We start from the raw sequence: 8,811 nt of genomic DNA, 5'->3' as shown, positions 1-8,811 counted from the left end.
ACATTCAACCTCTGCCCATTGCGTTGGTTCTGTGCAGGAGGCCGTAGAGCCAGAGTACGAGCTGGAGTTGAGACACCGTTACTACACACAGATGTGACGGTGGAAGAGAGCAGAATGGGGCACAGGAGAGTGACGGGGGCCCATCCTGATTGTACGTTATTTCCTTCCTTCCCAGAGACCCCTTCTTGGGAGGCTGCTGGGCCTATTACAAGCCTAAAACCCTTTTTATTGCCTGAACTACATAAGGCCCTTTTCTCCCTCCCTGGTCAAGGGCTTGGATTCCCAATTTAGAAGCTAATTCTTGTTTAAATTAGTCCATCTCATAGATAGAATTAGAAGCTGGGTGATGATTTGGAAAATACAACCAATTTAGTCCAATTGTTCTTGCACGTCAGCTCCATCCAATAATGAAGAATTTGCTCCTCAGGCCCCAGGGCTGACAGGGAGCCATTACCCATGGGAGTGAGGTCAGTCGAATAGAATGCAGGAGCCAAATGGGTTAAGGGCTGCCTTCTTCCCCCAACCGAGGCTCCCAGACAGGGCCAGAAAGGGGGAGGCTGGGATAGGGAGGTTAGTGATCAGATTCTACGAAAGGAAAAAAAAAACTTGAGCACAACAGGACAATTACCTCTATGAGATTAGATCCCAAGACAGAGCCAGATAAAGACAAGGTACGCATCTGTGCCTCAGTTTCCTTATACGTAACTGGAGGGTAATAGACCTACCCAGCCACCTCATGGGACTATACTTTGGAACAAACAACATAATTTATGTGAAACCTCATTTATTCATTCACTCATTTTTAATAAACATTTATAACATCTAATATTCATTAGACATCTAGTGCGTACCGAACACTGCTAGGTAAAAGAGCTGATTTAATGACTAAGTCACCATCTGAACTTCCATGGAACTCATGTGAAACCATACATTTACCTAATAAATAGGGACAGTGGTGATGATAGTGAGGATGACGACGATGATCAGGCATTCACCCCAGAAGATACGGCTAGCCAGTGTCTGACTGTAACATACAGTGAAAGATTGTTCCTTCCCCTGCTCATCTTGGCTGTTGAGCTAAGAGAGGTTAAAATGCTTTTATACAAAGCAAACAATATACATATTTTATGAAATACATTTCTCTGCCTGTTTAATTGTGGGATTTTTCATGAGAGGCAGAGAGATTCACCATTCACCACTGAGATGACTGGGTTGAGTTTTAGCTTTCAGTCTCAGGAGGGGCCTCTGACCATTGCAATACCCTGGTCCTGCAGCCTGCTGGGTGTCTCAGCATGCAGGAGGCCCACGTGGCCTCAGGGTGCCCAGCCGTAAAGCTACGATGTCCACTTTCCCACTGCTTACCTCTTCTTAAGCCTGATTTATTGCAAACGAATTTGCTGAAACTCACAAAGACGACAGTAGTTTACCAGAGAACAAGGAAAACGTTCATCAGAAACGGCCTGTCCTAGCATCTCTGGTGGTCTTCCCAATTCCTTTCACGCCGCCAAGATACTCCCATCCCCCCCTTAATGCTTAGTAAGACATTCCAGCACCCTCCTCCCTCCCAAAATTTAGGAACTTAAAAGGTGGTTTCAAACTTGGAGATATGCTGAGCCTTCCTGAATAGCAACTGTGGAGTTCTACAAGGGGGCCTGTGGGTGACCCCAGCTAGGCGAGGCCTAGGAGAGGACTCTGACTCCTTAGCTACCTCAATAGGCTAAGGCCACTTAACAAGAAGGGTTTACCAGCAAACTGATGATCCAGGGTCTGGGGCCTCTTTTCTCAACCTCAGAGTTATGTCATGCATGGGAAGCCCGCTTTCAAAATCTGCCAATTGGGTCACCAAGGTGTTGAAAGGAGTGTAATTTGAATCCAGGGACCCATTGTGCCAGGACTTCATCATACCCTCACTACATCAAAAGCATGTCATTCATTCCATAGAATATCGTCTCTACCCACTACGCTGGGCACCTTATTTGTCCCTTTTCCCTATTGTTAGACAGCAAGCTCACTGAAGGTAAGTAAAATGTACTGCCTGGTAACAAGCGCCTAGCAGGCCCTCAATAAATATTAGCTAAATAGGTGAACAAATAAGTGGATTTAAAAAAAACTGAAAGAAGAGGGATCCCTGGGTGGCGCAGTGGTTTGGCGCCTGCCTTTGGCCCAGGGCACGATCCTGGAGACCCGGGATCGAATCCCACATCGGGCTTCCGGTGCATGGAGCCTGCTTCTCCCTCTGCCTGTGTCTCTGCCTCTCTCTCTCTCTCTGTGACTATCATAAATAAATAAAAATTAAAAAAAAAACTGAAAGAAGAGATTGCATACAGATTTTTAAAGACCTTTAATCCTAGAAGTCAAAAGGGTTTTGGATGTCACCACCTACTTAGCAGAAATGGCCACCCCTATCCTGCCACCCTGTCAAGGTGAGATCACTAATGGGTCACGGTGCTCTGTCCTGCTCGCCACAGATGCAGCTTCAGAGCACCTCACTCAACACTTAGTGCCTCCACAACCAGTTCACTGAAATCGGCGCGCAAGAGAGAATGGATTTGCTGTCCCTGATCTAGGTCGGCCTCCTCAGCTGGGACACGGGCTCTCTTAACCTTTCCCAATCAGTACGCGACTGTGTAGTTCCCACTCTATGCCTTACCTGGCCGTCATTTTAAAGATTTCGTCTTTTTCATATTTTTAAAAATTTATTTATGATAGTCACAGAGAGAGAGAGAGAGGCAGAGACACAGGCAGAGGGAGAAGCAGGCTCCATGCACCGGGAGCCCAACGTAGGATTCGATCCCGGGTCCCCAGGATCGTGCCCTGGGCCAAAGGCAGGCGCCAAACCGCTGCGCCACCCAGGGATCCCGATTCCGTCTTTTTCAAAGAAACACAGCTACAGGGCCTGGAAACAGGGTTTTGTGTGGATGTCAGCCCGGCTCCCACGCCGGGAGGCCCCCTGCCAAGCCCGGGCTGAGCTTCCAGGGCCCGGATTCCGATCGGGCCCAGACGCTGGAGCATATGCCGCAACAGAGTGGCGCTGGCCGCGGTGCTGAAACGTGGATACGGACGTGTGACACAGTACAACCTACATAATTGAGGATTTAGGGTGTTTGCTCTGCTGAACGAGGGATTAGAGACCACAAAGCCCAAAATGACCATCCATTTGCGGAAAACGGAGCTGGAGAATTAGAGCTATCGGATGCGTGCTCTAACCCAGGGGGCCCTATTAGAGCTCTCCCTAACTCCTTCACCCTGTGATCCATCCATAGGCCATGTGAGGACACATCACCAGCTCCCCTACAGAGACCCTGAGTGTGGGCAGCCAGGGAGGAGAGATCAAATGAAAGGCCGTCTTCCCAGTCACAGGCCTGGGTGCGGGCATCTTGGGTGGGCTGCCTGGTGAGCAGCCACCGTAGCCTGGGGGCTGATTGTCCGAGCTGGAGGTTCCAGAATGTCATCCTGGGGATCTCACTGACTGGCCAGGCTCTGCCTCCATAAGTGGCCTTGCCTCCATCATTTCTTCCCAAAGTCTGAGGAAAAGCTGATCCTCAATATTCAGCACCCTTTCCATTCACACGTCCAAACCTTCTCCTTGCTGCCCAGAAATCCTGACAGACTCTTGCTTGTTTTACAAAACCAGAGGGGATGTGTTCTTCAGTCCCCTCAGCCTCCCGTGATCAATGAGGCTGTCGTAGAGTGTTTAGTGTGAGTTATTTATTTTCCTTCTGCTGTAACACATAGATCAGCCCACGTGCTGGCTGGGCAAAGAGCATCAGTGCCCACTGGTGCTGAGTTTCCCCTCCTTGACTCTGCTGTTCTCATGGGTCCAGGGGAGAGAAGGAAAGAAAGAAAGAAAGAAAGAAAGAAAGAAAGAAAGAAAGAAAGAAAGAAAGAAAGAAAGAAAGAAAAGAAGAAGAGAAGAAGAAGAAGAAGAAGAAGAAGAAGAAGAAGAAGAAGAAGAAGAAGAAGAAGAAAAGGAAGGAAGGAAGGAAGGCCTAAGGAATTGTGAGAGGGAGGAGACAGGTCTGCTTCTGATATACTGAGTAAAAAAAAAAAAAGATTTCTCAAACCTTTTAACACCAAACTTTTCTTTGAGAATATGCTTGATCAGAAATCACTACTTTAAGTCTAGATTTTACCTGTAACTGTCACAGCCCCATTCTTCATCTCCTCTCAAAAGCAGTTATGATACCAAGCACCTTGGGTGATGAGGAAAAATTTGGAGGTCATCGCCCCTCCTCCCCCCGCCCATTATGTCCTGGGTCTCAGCTTGCCCCTCAGACAACCCATTCCTCTTCTTTCTTTCAGAAAAATCCAGTGATGGGACACATGGGGAAAAGCAGATGGCCAACGGAAACAGAAACCCCAGGCGTGAGAGGAGCAGGAGCCATATCTTTCATTTCTCTATTTTTCTGCACCTAGTGGAAGTCCCAGCACAGAGCAGCCTCCCAGAAATTGGTTGAACGAATGAATGAATGAATGAAATCAAAGCACCTAAGAGGAAAGATTCTTAGTCCTTTTTTAAAAAAGATTTTGATTTATTTATTCATGAGAGACAGAAAGAGAGAGAGAGGCAGAGATACAGGCAGAGGAAGGAGCAGGCTCCGTGCAGGGAGCCCGACGCAGGACTCCATCCCGGGTCTCTAGGATCACGCCCTGGGCTGAAGGCAGGCACCCAACCGCTGAGCCCCCAGGTGTCCCCTTAGTCCTTCTTTATGTCCTCCAAGTTCCAAAAGAAGGTGACAGTGGCCCAGGAGGAAGGAGTCGCTTCCGCAGAAGCTCTGTGAACGTCGGAGGTCTAAAGTGCCTGCTCGTCACCCCGGCCGTGGAGGGGAGTCTGGGCAGGAAATTAAGCAACTACATCCATCATATTTATTGAGCGGCTCCTCTGGAGAAGACACGTGTGCAGGAGGTCGGTCGTGCACGTCAATCCCCACGCTCTGAAGCACAGCGCACTCCTCACTTCGCATTGCCGTGTGCTTGCTCTCCACACTCCAGCCGCGCTGCCCTGTGGTTTTCCTTTTCTCGAACACACCGAGCCTTCTCCTGCCTCCTGGCGTCGCCTACTACCGTCCTCTAGGACGGGGCCTCGGGCCTGCAGCACTGCGCGCCACTGGCCCTGCCTCCTGCAGGTTACAGCGTCACTGTGACCCCTTGGCAGAGGCTTTCCTTGATCCTCCCAGGATCCCCCCTAAGTTCTTTGTCCAGTGATTTCCTTCTTATATCTCATTCTTTTTTTTTTTAAGATTTTATTTATTTATCTATTATGAGAGAGAGGCAGAGACCCAGGCAGAGGGAGAAGCAGGCTCCATGCAGGGAGCCCGACTCAGGACTCGATCCCAGGCCCCTGGGGTCACGCCCTGGGTCGAAGGCAGGTGCCCAACTGCTGAGCCCCCAGGGCGTCCGGCTATATCTCATCCAACCCCCGTGTTCACGCAGTGTGTCTGCTGGTGCGTTATGCCCCTCGCATATAAGCTCTAGAACTAGACCGCCTGCATCAAATGCCAACTCTGTCGCTCACTAAACATGTCACCTTGATTAAATTACCTAAATACTATGCCCTGGATTCCTGACCTATAAAATGGAATCTATAATAGAACCTTATTGTTAACCGTGCCTCATAAACCAATGTCGTGAAACTTGTTGATGCACACGAAGAGCATGAGCACCACCCGGTACACGTCAAGGGCCCGGCGAAAGTCAGCTTCTCTCTCTGCTGTCACTGCTGCTCTACCTTGGTGCCCGGGAAGAATGCGGCCTCCGAGGAGCTTATGACGGGCACAGGGTGTGTGCCGAACAAATGAGAGTGTGCAGGCCTGAATAGCAGGCCCCGGGAGTACCCAGGGAGCAGTCGGAGAGGTCAAGGGGTGACCTGGGGTGCTAGCACTGCCCGAAGAGGCACACCCCCAGACAGAGGCACCCCCGAGTCACAGGGCTCTGCTCCCAGAGCCTCTCGTGGCTCCCTCAGCCATGGGGAAAGCAAAGCAAAACAAAAATGGGTTCTCCTTATGTTTGGGAGGCTACGGAGGCTTTGAAGGCAAGGGAACCCTCGTGCACCGCTGGCGGGAATGCAAGTGACGCAGCCGCCGCTGTGCAAAGCAGGATGAAAATCCCCCGAGGCCTTAACAGTAGAGCTACCCTGTCATCCAGTAATTGCGCTGAAGATAAAGAGATAAAGCAAGACACAGACTCTCAACTATGGAGAGCCAACCAGTGGTTGCCAGGGGGCAGGTGGGACAGGGATGGGTGAAGGGGAAGGGGACGAAGAGCACCCAGCAATGAAGGGAATTGTTGGATCACGTATTGTGCTCCTGAGACTAACAGAAGGCCGTGTGCTAACGGCACTGGGATTTGAGAAACTGAGATCACTCTGGGATCCCCAAGCCATGCATCTGCCCCCTCCTTGAGGATGCGGGCCAGCCTCTGCCCACAGCTGAGGAAGAAGGCAGCCCTGCTGGAGAGGGAAGGGGAGGGAGGGAGTCCTGGAGACCAAAGCACCATCTCCAGTTTGTTATGGGGAAACGACAACGTTCAGAATCCAAAGCTCTGACCAGAGACCCCCGAGGAGAGAGAAGGGCTGAGGGGCTTCCTCTCCGTTGTCTCTCCGGGCCATGAGCTCGGCCACCCGCGACAGCGCAGGCACACGCTCCGTGAGAGCCCACGGGAACGTGCCCGTGTCTGTCCCTGCCTGCCGGGCGCTTTGGGGCCTTGGGGAGTTCACCCTGAGGCCCTTCCTCTCAACTCCCAGCACCCATGGGGAAGGGGCTGGTGAGGGAGGGTGAGCACCTGCAGCGGGGGTGCTGCTGGGGAGTCTTCCTCGACCACTTGTCCATTCACCTGGGCACAATCCGCGCTACAGATCCCGGATCCCGGGGCAGGTGATGGCTCCCTAGGGATGGGGCTTCCACAAGCCCCGCCCTGGACCCCAGAGAGGCAGAGGGCAGCTGGGCAGCTTTGTTACCTCTCAGGGGTGGAAAGGCGGCCAGAAAAGGAAGTGTCATGACCAATGGGAAGGCCACAGCGCCTGCTGGAAGAGGGGCCCGGCAGAGGCAGAGGGAACCCGCAAGGGGAACAATTAACTGATAAGAACAAACTAATTGTCATTCATATTAAATTAGGGCACAGGTGATTTGGAGAAAACCTACAGACCCTCCCAGATGTTTCTTGGGTTTTGCATTGCAGATGATGGCTTTATGGAACCCTTCTGGGAGCCGGGCTGCAGGAGCTGGGCCAGGACCAGAGCAGGGGCAGGGCTCCCATCCTGTTCAACCACACAGTAAACACATAACAGCTTGTCCCAGAGGACAGACCCAGGCCGTGCATACTAAACATTTCGGTGGTAGGTTTCGGGGGCCTCTGAGGAGAGGGGCTCACTGACCCCTGGCAGGGAAGAGGGGGAAAGGGAGCTGCAGGGGCTGCTCCAGATGTTTGGAGCAAGGGCTGACTCGTGGGATGCACGGAATCCAGATGTGGAAGGGAAGGATTTCCACAGGCCTGCAGAGGCCAAGCAGGAAAACCGAGAAAGGGTGACCGTTACGGCCCCAACCACCTTGCGGGGTGCGGTGCGTGGGGGTGGGCTCGGGCAGGCACCCACGCATGCACGCGTGCACGCACTTGAGGCCTAGGGGAGCTGTGGGTGTCTGCGTGTGCATCGGCCGCTGTGTGCACATCTGGTGTCTATATGGCTGTTTGTGTATTTATACGTGTTCACGCGCTTGGGGTGTTGCCAAAACTTCCCACCGAAACTAATGGCAGGCTGTTCCCTCTTCACTGAGGCTTATCATGCTAATTTTAATCCCACATTATTGTTTTAAGTTGGCTCTAAAAATTAATATTAAAAAATTCTGTAAATAGAGCCTGGAGCTAAACTGCAAGACAGGTCCCTAGAAAGGGGTTTTATTACCGCTCTTGTTCTTATAGGAATAGTGAGGGTGAAGCCTGTCGCCCATCCTGTTCCATCCGATTAGCCTCCCATCAGCGGGAGGGAGAGCATCGGAGAGCAGAGAGCGCCTGTGGTCACCCGCCGCAGCGTCTTCGCAAGGGGCCTGAGGCTCTTCACGGCCTGGGCGTGGGCTGGGCGTGGGCGGCTGGTCCTGGGGAACTGGGGGAAACACGCTCATGGCCCACACACTGCTGACGGTGACATCGTCCTGGGGTTCGGTTCCCTTGCTTGTAAAATGGGGGCCAAGAGTAGTCGGTCTACAAGGGCGCTTCTATCCCGCCACTTGGGGATTGTGTCTCCAAGGCCGCTGGTTTCATGGGGGCGACAGGCAGTCCCGCGCAGCAGGCAAACTCATGGCCGGGGCCCTCCTCTGTACCCTGTGACCTGCCCCTTCCTGCTCCAGTTGGTGCGCAGGGGACGCAGAAGGTGGAGACAAGGACAACCGGGTCCCCAGAAAGACTGTCTTCACAGGGTCCAAGGAGCAAGGGTGACTCCAACAGGGGATGGAAAAGGAGTCCGGATGGCTGCAATCCACGGTTTGCTGGGAGAACGGGGACAGGACCCGGTGCTGCAGCAGAAGGTACGTGGGTTAGATTTGGAAGAACTGGGAACCCCGGGTGGCTCAGAGGTTTGGTGCCTGCCTTTGGTCCAGGGTGTGGTCCTAGGGTTCCGGGATCGAGTCCCATGTCGGGCTCCCTGCATGGAGCCTGCTTCTCCCTCTGCCTGTGTCTCTGCCTCTCTCCCTCTCTGTGTGTCTCTCATGAATGAATAAATAAATAAAATCTTTAAAAAAAAAGATTTGGAAGAACCTTCTTGCTGGGAAGGATGCCTGGTGACCACAGGAAAGGAAGAGGGAGCGAGAGGGAGGGACAGCT

This window comes from Nyctereutes procyonoides, unplaced genomic scaffold (genome assembly GCF_905146905.1).
Source record: "Nyctereutes procyonoides isolate TBG_1078 unplaced genomic scaffold, NYPRO_anot_genome, whole genome shotgun sequence".
Taxonomy (NCBI): domain Eukaryota; kingdom Metazoa; phylum Chordata; class Mammalia; order Carnivora; family Canidae; genus Nyctereutes; species Nyctereutes procyonoides.
The sequence above is the reverse complement of the archived record's forward strand: the minus strand, read 5'-3'. Positions refer to the sequence as shown.